This window comes from Petaurus breviceps, unplaced genomic scaffold (genome assembly GCF_028583685.1).
Source record: "Petaurus breviceps papuanus isolate PSGF00001 unplaced genomic scaffold, PetGlider_PUasm1.0 90919, whole genome shotgun sequence".
Taxonomy (NCBI): domain Eukaryota; kingdom Metazoa; phylum Chordata; class Mammalia; order Diprotodontia; family Petauridae; genus Petaurus; species Petaurus breviceps.
In genome coordinates, this window is record NW_027187378.1 from 3112482 (window position 1) to 3125417 (window position 12936).

Sequence of the window (12936 nt, forward strand, 5' to 3'; positions counted from 1 at the left end):
GAAGGCACTGGAGTTGAGAGATTCAGAGAGGCTTCCAGTGGGTTTAACTAGGACTTGAAGGAAGCTGAGAAAGTCAGGAGGTGGAGACAAGGTGGGAGAGCATTCCAGGGATGGGGACTAGCAGTAAAAATGTCCAAGAGCCGAGAGAGAGTGTGTCTTTATGGAACAGCCAGGAGGCCAATGTTGTGTATGGAAGAGTAGCTGATGTAGAGTAAGGTTTAAGAAGACTAGAAAGGGTGTGTGTGTGTGTGTGTGTGTGTGTGTGTGTGTGTGTGCTGCTATACCTTTCTGAGCCCTAGTAAATTAACTAATTCAATTCAACAAACCTTTTAAATGATCTGGAATGAGTGTTCATATCCATGAAGTTACAGCTCCTTATATTCTATCCCTTTTAAAGTCATATGATATACAGCAATTATACTTTAAATAGAAATGAGTTGATGTCTTTCCTCAGACATCTGATTTCAGGTAGATAGGTAGATAGATAGGTAGATAGATAGATAGATAGATAGATAGATAGATAGAGATATATTTGGAGTACTTTAGAAGTTCCTTCAAATATGATACAAGGGAAAGAAGATTGACTCTGAAGTCAAAGACTTGGGTTCAAATTCTGCCTTACTACCTGTGAGCCCTTGGGCAAGTCTCTTAACCTCCATTGGATTCATTTTCATAGTTTGTAATTGAAGGAGTTGGAATAGGAAGCTCCTGGGATCCCTTCCGGCTCCAAATCTATGATCCATGAATCTGAAACATTGGGTGCATTATTATTAAAATACTCTATCTCCAACTATTATACCCACTCACAGAGTTGAATATGTACTATGGAAATTTCTTTGTTTCTGGTTAAAGTTATCTTTTGAATTTTAAATCAACAGAAGCTATCATTACAAGACAAATGAATAAATTGCCTTGTAATTCAGAGACAAATCACTATTACTCTTTCTTTTCTAATAGAGCTAGTATCATATATTCATTTTCATCCAATAAAATTGCTGGGCAAAATGCTGGGAGACAGATGGTGGCATTCAAGGGAGGTGGGCACAGTGTACACCAAATAATCTCTCCCTGTTCCCTAAAATAAGTGTTGTTTTCATTGTGTTCCCTATGACAATCTCATGCCTGTATTCTGCTATGAGATGGCTAAGTGCCATTCCACCAGGGCTTAATTTTGATACAGAAATTATATGAGTTACAAGGTGGAATGTGACTCGGGGTGAATATAGAGAATACTTGGACCTTGTGACCCCCAATCTTCCACTGTGCTCTCCTAGGCCTGATCTTTCCATTTTCTTTTCCTAGACTATATACAATGATTCCAAATACATGTGGTATACTGTAAGATAAATTGATCTCTACCATGATGCTTACGAGCATCACCAAGAGAGTTTTGATAAAACTCTCATCAGAGTGCCTGAAATTCCTTCTGTGATAGCTAATCTGCTTGGCTATTCAACACTTTAGTTCAAGACTGAGTGCCTTCTATGTACAAAGTACTATGCTATGTTTTGGAGATGTAAGAATAACGTGACAAACCATCCCTACCCTGAAGAAGCTTTCTAAAAGGGCCCCTGTTAAAATGCACATATGTTACCCAAGGTGAATAACATGTCAGTCCCTGATCTCCATTTAATATATGAGAGTGGATTAAGATCAACTTGCCATTAACTTAAAAAAAGAAGGAAAAAAGAGCCGATCCTTCAGAGAACAGTAAGAACTGGACACTCGATAGCTAGATATTGACTGGGATGGGATGGGATATGATAGGAAGGCAGGAGAAAAGGGAGCTGTTACAGTTGGAGTCCCTGGTTAGCTTGACAGTAGTGCAAGAGGACAAGAGTGACTGAAAACAAATTTTCCAAATCTACTTGAGAAAACAAGTCTAACTACAGTGAAATAAGAGAGAATACTAAGTATCAACAGTCAGAAGACCTGAATTTGGGTCTCTGCTTCACTATCACTTCCTTGTTGTAAACCATGGACAAGCCACTTGGACTATCCAAGCCTCAGTTTGCTCATCTAGAGAGGGAAGTAAGCATACCTATAGTATAAGCTTCAAAGGGTAATTGTATGAGATGACATAATGTATGTAGAGTGTTCTGTTAACATCAAAGTAATATGTAAAATGTCAGATATTGTCATATCTAAACACAGGAGTATAGGTGATGGGATGTAAAGGAATGCTAGAAAGAGATTGTGATGGAGGAAGCCATATCATTCCAGAGAAACAAAACTCAAAGACTATACCTAGTCTAACTTTGTTGCTCTTGATCTCCAAAACTTCTTATGGGGGATCCAGTCTTCCTATTTTAGACTTACAACACCTATTGTCTTAAAGTTGACCTTGTTTTCAGTCAAAAGCTATTTAGTGACATTGCTACTTTAAATTATTTTAATAGTCAAAACATTTAACTATGAGAGAAAATAATGTGCCCACACAATTTAATGAAAATAAAATACAGGTCAAATCATATTACACCAAGAATATGCATAAGAAAAAGATTGTATAGTATAGATCATAGGAATTTAGAGCTGTTAAGGAGTTAAGAGAGGAACTAGTCCCACTCTCTTATTTTGCAGATGATGAAAGTGAATTTTATAAAATACATGGTCAAGATCACAGAAGTGGTAAGTAAATAGGACAGAATTTAATCCAACTCCTCTGACTCCAAATCTCACATTCTTTCTCCTTCTTCCTTTTGTGTTTTAAGCAATATTTTCATAAATCAAAGTTTCTAGTAGACTGAGATAATTTAGTTGACTCATTGGACTTCATTTCAAAGTAATTTTAGATAAGGTTCAATAAGGTTAACATCAGAATATGAGGCTTTAGGAGGGCTTAAAAGAAGTGAAATAGATCATTCCTAATTTGGAGAGCTGTGTATTTTCCAGTTCAGTGGGAAGGAGTCTGGTGAATGTTTGTGGAATTCCTGCTACATGTCTAGAAGGCTGCCAGGTAGAGAGAGGAGAAGACAAAAGAAGTATATAACAGGGTTTCTTGGCTTCTAATAACTTATAGTCTAGTTGATGTGGAAGCTTTTTGACCTAGAAGACAAAGTCTATTTATAAAGATATTACAATATAGTATGTACAAACCTTATATAGCTTTGGATCTTGTGGAACTAGGATCAGTTACTTGAAGGATCTAGACATATTTAGACATCATAGGATTATAGTTCTAGAGCTAGAAGGCTCAGTCAAGTGGTTAGGTGACTTTCCTAAATAGCATAGTCAAGTTTTGAACTCTGATCCTGTGACTTCAAATTCTCCACTCCACCAGCCTGGTGTCTGGAATGCTAGACTTGGACTCAGGAGAGCAGAGTTTGAGTCCTACCTCAAATATCTACTTACTATGGCTCCCTGGCAAGTCATTTAACCTCTTAGGGTTTCCATATGCTTTTCTGTAATCTAGGGATAACACATACACCACGTACCTTAATGGCAAATAGGTTGTGAACTGTTGTGGTGGTTGTCCTGTTTGGCCTGAGACAGAAGAATTAGGGGCAATGTGTAAAAACTTCAGGGAGGCAGATTTTGGTTACTATAAACAACTTTTGGAGCTACCCCAAATAGAATGAGTTGCCTTGAAAAAGGAATGAATTTCCCATTTTTGGAGTTCTTCAGATGCAGAATGACTATGTCAGGGTTGTCTCAGATGGGATTCATGCTTTGAGTAGGTGTTGAATTGGATAAACTGTACTCAGAAATTCAGTGATTCCATTAAAAAAATTGAGATAATACTTGAAATGACTACTTGGCAGTGTTTTTGTAGGACTCATATGAGGTAATTTGCGACAAAATGTTCTATAATTATAAAGAACCATGTAAACATGACAAATTGTTATTATTGCTTAGGGCTAGCACCTTCTAAGAGACAGTGAACAATTTAGCCCTGTTCATTGTGGTAATTGTTCTTTATTTTTTTTTAAAATGTGAATACCTCAACCAGTAATCAGTAGTCCAGGCCTATGATCTCAAAAATTTTTTTAACTGTACACCCTTATCAGAAAAAAAAAAATATGAACATAACCCCCTTCCCCCATATATACTTATTTCTAGATTAAATATATACTACTTTACTAATAATTATATACAATAGTAAAATTACACAAAATAGAAATTAATAAAAGCTGAATTAAATAATAGGGAAATAATATTTTGGGAGCCACTGGAATCTGAGCAAAGTCAGACTTTAGGAAAATCACAGACAATTGCATGTAGAATAAATTGGATAGCAGAGAATCTCAAAGCAAGGAAACCAATTAGGAAGCTTCTGTAAAGGTCAAGGGTGAGAGGTGATCAAGGTCTGAATTAGACTGGTGGTTGAGTGAAGAGAGGGGAACAGATTGGAGAGACATGGATATAGAATTGGCAAGATTTAGCAGCTCATTGGATATGTGAGGTGAATGCAAATGAGTAGTCAAAGATAACAACAAGGTTGTGAATCTGGCTGTGGAAAGATGTGGTGCACTCTAAAATAATAGGGAAGTTTAGAAAAGGGGGTTTGAGGAAAATGATAAGATAATGAGATCTGTGGTCTATCACAACCTAATCTGTTCCTTCTTATTCTGTAAACTCTGTCTTGCCAAAAACCAAAAATAGGGCTTTCCATCTACCCTGAAGATGAACTTTCTTATATGGGTAATTTCACTCATTTGAATGTAAGTTCCTCGAGAGCCAGGATTGTCTTGCTTTTCTATTAATAATATGCTTAGTACTATACTTTGCACAAAGCATGATTAATAAGTGCCTTTTTCATTCATTCATTTATTTCTTCATTCAATCATCTTGCACTATTCTTCAAGCATTAAATTTCCAACCAAACTGTGCTTCTCACCATCCTCTGTTCTTATCTTGTTCTTTCACATTCCTCTATATTTGTTCAAATTCTTTCCTATACATTGAAAGGACTCTCATTCCCTCCCCCCCCCCCTTAACAATACACATCTGTACCTATTGAGATACTATTCTTTAGTCCAACTTGGGCATCCCCTGCTCTATGAAATTTTCCTTGGTTCCTAACCCACCATGTCCCCAGTTGAAGGTGATCTTTTCCTCTTTATTTCTTCCTAGTACTTTGTCTGGACACCTCTGTTTAATATGGGTCACATTTATCTTGCAGTCATGTGTCTACATGGCTTATCTCCTTTATCACTATTAGTAGTAAATAATAATTCATATTTCTATAACACTTCCCTCGCAACAATGCAAATAATAATTTCCCACCAGTGAAAGATATGGAGAACATTATATAAAAAGAGGCAATATATTAGAAAAAGCACTAGATTCATAGCCAGAATAGACCTTTGTTAAATCCCAACTCTGCTACTTGCTAGTTCAAGCAAGTCCCTTAACATCTGAGTCTTAGTCTCATGTGTAAAAATGGAAATAACAGTTGGCAATAACTACACCATGGGGTTTTTGTGAGGAAAATACTTTGAAAACCTTCAAGTAATATATAAATAAATGTAAATTGATATAGTAATAAATATTATTCTCATTTTGCAGATGAGGAAATGAAGTTTAACTTCTATCATTGGCCCACAGTCACATAAACTTGTAAAGACAGAAATGGTACTGGTACCATTTTGGATTAAAAAAAAAAGATAGGGATTCCTTCTATTACATGATTTTTCCTCTCTTAGATTCTAAGATCCCTGAGAACAGAGACCATTTTATTTAATTTTTGTATTACCAGTACTTACTAGCTTGAGCATCCTAGGTATTTAATAATGTTTGAATTGGGTTTAAGAACTTGACTTTCTTCTCTATCTGGAAATATTCTTTCCAGGATATCTGTGAGTTACACAGATGGGGCAATATAGAAATATCTAACATACTACTGGTTCCAACATGGATAATTCCATTTTAGATCTCACAAAAATAGAATATTTACTAATAATTAAATTGAAAAAGACATCCTAGAATGAAAACATTTTTATCTAGTAGTTTCTTATTTTAAAACTATTTTAATTGTTAAATTGCAAAAGCAGGCTTGTCAATTATACAGTAATCTCTTATGTACCTAAATTGTTGCTTTTGTTTCAGAAAACAGAAAATTACATGATAGCTTATAAATGACATGTTCAATTTCACAGGCGGAGGCAGCTTGAAAAGCTAAAGGTTCCCATGTAATACAGGGACTCAGATTTAATGGCATCAAATAACATATAATTTGATTCATTCAACCAAATTTTCAGAAATTAATCACTGAGTGTCAGCACCTTCCATACTTGACTCGGCACATCAAAAGGAGCTGGCCTTTTCTTGCCATAGCTCTACTCATCAGTTATCATTGGTTCTTGGGATTTAGGATTTCATCTTAATCTTGATGAATTGGAAACATGTTAAAAGAAGTCAAATAACAGCCTTTCTCCTCACTTTAGGTTTCTTAAAGTTTTGTGTAGCAAGTTTGCTCTGACTCACCATCCTAGAGCCAGGCTGCTTACATTTTCCTTTCAAATTTCCAAGAGTATACAACCCCCTTAGGGGGTCGGGAGTTGTCTCCTCTCCAACACCTTCACTGACTTGAGCCCCTACTGGTGGTAGGTTTCTATACCTGCCCTTCAATCTGTTAGTTTGCCAGTACCTGATTAGCACTCAAGTTCTATTAAACCACTTAACATCAACTAGCTTTTGCAAAAGGAATTTATTTTGAAGATATAATAATAGCAAAAGTACAGACCTCTGCCCCCTTCCCAAACTTCAGCAGTATAATCTCTCCGGTCTCCCTTTGGTCTCTTGGGAGATTAGACTAAAACCTAACTCAGTTCTTGCATGGCATTGGTTCCACCCAATTCATGTCCAGACACTTTGTGCATCAGTGCTGGAAAACCCAGATGCTGAGATGCTGGCATGACAGTGGCTTGCTCTCCTGATCTTTCAAAACTAGTCGCCATATCTATTCTCCACCTAAAACTTAAAAGAACAGATGCAGTAATCAAGACAATTTAATGAAGCCAAACGTCACCTTCAGTGAATAGGGTCCAAGGCCACTCTCCTTACGCTCACCAGACAATTTGAGCAAAGCTGTCAAACCGAGAGCATAATAGCCAAGAGAAGAAAAAAAAAACCGAGGTTCTAGTCCCTAGTGCTTTTTGAAGACATTCATAGTTCCAGCTATACAACAAATAGGAAAGGATTCTCCTAACCATGTCATTACCAGACTGCAACCAGTTATAGAATTGAAGGAATGTTTAAATCTCTTTAAGGAATACTTCATTTCTCTCTAAAGTAAACTCCTCTCTAAAGCAGGTTCCTCCTCATGGGTAATAGAATCAAAGACACATTTGTCAGATCCTTTTGCATTTTCAAAATAAAGTGAATTTCTAGTTCACATTTCCCATCCACATTTAGAAATACCTTTGAATTCTACTAAGGAAAAAAAATATTGCTGAAAATAATGTATTGGATCTTGAGTTAGAAAACTAAGATTTCACTTCCACCTCCAATTGTACAACTTTATATCTCAGACTCAGTTTCCACATCAGTAGAATAGTTATAATAATACAAAATACTTTCAGCCCTAGAGAACTCATACCCTGGTGCTACACTGTTCTAAAAAATGGGTGCTTCATGCAGTCCACTCTGTTTAGGTGGCCTCAGATAGGATTTACTTTCAGAGGTGTTAGATATGGAGACCATGGGCCACTCAAAGTTCACAATACCCCTAAGTACTGCCCAAACCACATTAAAATGCAATTGGGAAATATTTCACAAAATAAACATATGACAAAATATAATAATATTAATATTAGTTTTCTAATTCAAGCTGCAGTCCAAGTGAGTACTTAAGATTTCTACTTAAGTCCAACATCACTGCTTTACTTTATGACCCAGACATCTGCCTTGTTACAGTCCTAGAATGATAATCAAATTCACGCTGCCATTGCTATTGAGAAGGGTATGTCAGTGTATTCCTCTCTATGACTCCACTCATTATCTTGTGATTTTCCAGAAGAAATTATCTAGCCCGCCCTGCACATTCACCTATCTGTGTTGCTACTTTGGTTTTGTTTTTGTATTCTCTGTGCTTAGCAAGGTGCTTGACACATGTAATCAGAATTTAATACCTTTTCATTCATTCATATTTGCTACCTACCTTACAGATTTATTGTGAAGAAAGCACTATGTGAATCTTAAAAGGCTATATAAGGGAGTTATAATTTTTAAAGGAGTTGAACTAACTCTAAATCTCATGATCCTATTTCCTGTATCTGTTTTACAGCTTTGTCATTGAGGATTCTCGAAGTAAGTTCTCTGGTTATTTTTTCTTCTACCAGACCCCCAAATTCTGACCTTGTTTCAGTGGTGCATCAATCAATCAGTATTTATTAATTACCTACTATGTGTCAGGCCCTGGCAGTATCTCCCAGATATCAGCTAAGAGATATCCTTTAGAAGGAATAAAAATAGCCCTGGTAGGTGATTTGGTACAGCTTGTATTCTTTGTATTTCCCTTGCCAGAGCAAATGCCTGACAGACATGTATATCTTTCTGTTTACTTGCTTCCCTCTATTGTATGTGATTGACTTATGAGAGGAACACAGTAGGCAGAGCAAGAAAGGGAGGGAAACTCTCAGCCAAAGGATGCTTACATCACTGAGTTGGGTGGGGCCAATTGTTGGCCCAGCAGGAGTTAGATGTTTCCATGACACCCTTTGTCCTTGTTTCCCAAGTGCAATGAGGTAAACTCTGGTAGGCGTGCATTCAAGGGACTCCCTCTTCCAAGTTCATTTCTCTTTAGTTTAGAATGCCTTCTCCAGCTGTGACATTTGACTTTTCCTTCCTTGTGGAGATTTAAATAGAAGTAACCCCTTTAAAAGGGCAAACATCTTAATATACGCAGGTGTTGTTTTCTTAGTCTATTTTTTTGTCATCTTCTCACACTGGCACTAAATACAGTGGCAATTCAGAACTCTTTGAATGGAAATTTATTCTTTTAGGGTTATAATCTAAGAGCAAATAATTCAGCACACCTATGTAAAAGAAAGAAATGGATTGACTATAGGATTCTGAGGTTCCAAGGATGCCAAATAAGTAATCTCAGAGCAAGAATTATGTCTATTTTATGTTCTTAAAACACAGCTTAGTCATATGCTTTATTGATAAAATAAAATGCATTTTACTTTGATGGCTGCTTTTAAGAATATATTAAATTTCCAGCATGTTTTAAAGAGCTATTGGTTTCAAATGTGCAAAAAAAAAAATGATACAGGTCACTGCCTCCATGATATTTGAAATTTGAGTGCACCTTCAAAGGAATATAAAGAGCCTCCACTGCCTCACTGAACTAGAATTCCGAATACAGAAAGGAAGGTTTGAATATTTATATGATTAAAAAAAAAACACATCTGATGAAGAATGTGTTTACACCTCATAGAGAAGATGAGTTTTTTTTTTTCAAGAAGAATTCATCTTTCAGGAATTGAAGTATCTATAACAGCAGGAATCAGCAAAATGTTGAGTTTTATTGTGCTGTTATTGCTGCTGGTTACACAGAAAAATTTAGCTTATTATGCATCTCACTTTTGGTACACATGTTTATTTTTTTTAAGCACAGCCCCTAATTTCTACTGAGGTTCTCCCTAGCATAAAAGTAATCCTCTATTCTCAAAGGCATTGCTAGCAGAGTATACATTCTAGGAGGTGCCACCAACCTGGAAAGACTTCAAGAATATACTTTGCTTTTTCTATTATCAATTGTAATGGGGTTTGGCCAACTGGAAGCATCATTTTCAAAGCAATTGCAGTGTGCTCTGTCCCAATTACACAACTAACAAATTTTCTGCTTTGTATTATTTTTAGTCAGTCAACAAGCATTTATTAAATACTCACAGTGTACTGAGCCAAGTGAGTACAAATACAATAAAAAAATATAGTCCTTGCCCTCAAGGCGCTTGTACTTTAATGGGGGAAGATAACACATAAAGGGAAAGGGGAAGGAATCTAGAGTATAGCCTGGGGAGAAATGAATTTAAGTCTGGTTTGAGCACCCTCCTTAAATGGAATTTCTAGAAAGAGCCATCCAATCAAAGAGAGGGGCTACTGGGGCAGAGGGTACCTTTGAGGTGCGAATTCTATGGCTGAAGTTGTCTTCCAGGATGAAAACATCAGAATTATGGGCTTATCCTAGTTTTTTTGGAGCAAGTTTGGTACAGTGGGGAAAAGCACTGTTTGAAGACAGAGGCTACCAGTTCTATCACCAGCTTTCCCACTTACCTGTGTGATCTTGGGCAGATACCCTCTGTGGGCTTCACATTCCTTATCTGTAAAAAGAAGAGGGAGTTAGATTAGAAGTTAACTAATGTTCATTTCAGCTATAAATGGATGATTCTGTGATTTTTAGGGTAGAAGTAGATAATGGCATTTAGGATTTTTACAGATAGTGCAGTCATCTAAGGAACTGTTCATTATCAGATTTATTTAGCCCCACACCAAATTGCTGTACCAGTTGTATACACAATAATAAAACATCTGTAATGTTTTATTTAGGAAAGTTGTGAAAACAACCACACCATTTTCTAATTGGTAGGGTCATTTTATGTAACTATGACATTTGATAACTGATATTTAACACTATAATGATCTGTGATTTGGGTGGAAGGGGTACTTCCTCCACTGCTGTAAATTGTAATCTCTCTCTGCCTTCCCTGTACCTTTGCATAGGTTGTCCTGAACAAGTGAAATTCACTCCCTCTTCACCTATACCTCTTATAATTCATAACATTCTTCAAAGCCTAGCTCAATCACCATCTCTAACCTTATATAAAGCCTTTCCTGAACCACCATCACTCTCTCTCCATCAAAAAAAATATATGTATATATATATATATATATATATATATATATATATATCCTTTGAGTTTCCCTTCTATTTCTTTTGTATTCACTGATACAAACGTATGTTGTTTGCCCTGATAAAATGTAAGCTCTTTGCTTTATATCTCTGCTGCCTGGCACATATTTAGAGACTAATAAGAGCTTGATTAGTTAACTGAGATGTCTTAGCTGATAGTTTCTAGGAGCTGTTACATAATACAAAAATCATCCTACAGCTAAACTGATGATAGCCTTTCTGGACTTAGCTAGATTCTTCTTCAGGTAAGAGATACCTGTTCTGTCACTAGCCCTCTAGCTGAAACATTTCTAGCAGAGTATGGGGATGATCTTCCAGGTTTTATACTTCCTTGATATTGATTTCAAGATTTCAGGGTCATTTCTGCAACAGTTATCTAGATTTAAGAGAAGGAATTTGTTGAGGAGTATTCAGTAGAAGTTTCCTGGAGGACTGCTATTTTGTGCCCCATAAAATGTCTTTTCACTATTTGTTTACTCTATCCTAGCCCTAAATACCTTTGAAGAAAAGAAACAACATGCTAATGATGCTTTATCAGGAAGACTGTCCTTTGCTCCTCGAGGGCAAATATTAGGCATTGGCAGAACACTCTAAGTATCTCTGTGAATTAAAAAACAAAACAAAAACATCAATTTAAAATACACATCATAACTAGAACATCATCATTAACATTAATCATAATTATGATATTACAAATCTTTATTGGGAATCTATACTGATAAAGGTAAAATGGAATCCATCCATTTCGGAGTGACCACACGTGCCCTGTAGGGTATCAAAATAGGCAGGGTTTTGTTTGTGTTGCAGCTCTTAATAGTTCATTGAATAACTAACAAGCCATCAGCTGCTTCAGGAACATGTTTCCAAAAGAAACTGAAAAATTGTTTTTCATGGGGAGAAATCAGATACTTCAGAGAAATAATTGGGTTACTTTGCAGAATCTCAGGATTGGTGCAGAGGTCATCTAGACTAAACCATATCCAAATAAAAATTCATCTATCATATACCTGACATTCTAATTTTTCCTTAAGAATCTCTCCTAATGGGAAGCCTACTTCCTTCTGAGGCAGTTCATTCTGCTTTTGAAAAGGAGGGAATCTCCCTATGCTGATGAAAACACTGGTCCTATAGGAAAAATACCAATTCTTCATATACTGTTTATTATATATCTGCCTCTGTCATAGTTTCAATAATGTATATGGCTTTGTATTTTTAAATTTATTTTTTCAAATTAATATCACCCCCCCCCCCCCACACACACACACACATCTTTTCCTGTCATGAAGAACAATTTGAGCAAGACCCAACTCATGGCATGTTTAACCTTTCACACTTGTAGTCTTCACAAGTCAATCCATTTATTTTAAAGCTGAGTTGGTAAAGCTTGTAGCTCAGTCCCTTACACAATACCTATTAAAGATGGTGGTAAAATGAGACTAGTCTGCCTGTTGGTCAGGACTTCTTTTGATGCAACCTTAAAAGACCCCAGCTATAAACCAATTCATTATTAAGTCCTACAGAATCCTGCTTCAGTGACTCCCAACAATGCTTTGCAGATAGTATGCACTTATTGAAGTGAATGCGATCTCTCCCATCTGTCTGTCTTTACCTTTCAATACCTGCTATAATTCAGTTTTATTATAGTTACAATAATAACCCAGTGGCCCTCCAGTTTCTCCTTAGAGACTTCTATGAAGGGGGAGCTCACCCAGCTCTCTAAACAACCCATTCCACTTATGAACTTTCTCTTTGTTAGAAAGTTGTTTGTTTGTTTTAACCTAAAGCTGTTTCTTTGAAATTCCTTCATATTATTCTCAAACTCTCTCATTTTGTAGATAAAAATGACGCGGCTCAGAGACAAGAAGAGACTTGTCCAAAGTCACAGAGGAGCCCTGGTCAAGCTATATAGATGTTTGCTGTTGCTATTGTTATTATGGTCGTGCACTTTGCCACTTACTACCCTTGAGCAACTAAACCCAAATCCCTTCATCTCTCTGGACCTCAGTTTCCTCCTCCGTAAAATGCGGAGCCTCGGCACCCTTCCTGCTCTGTGTCCCGCAGTAATCCTGTCTCAGGCA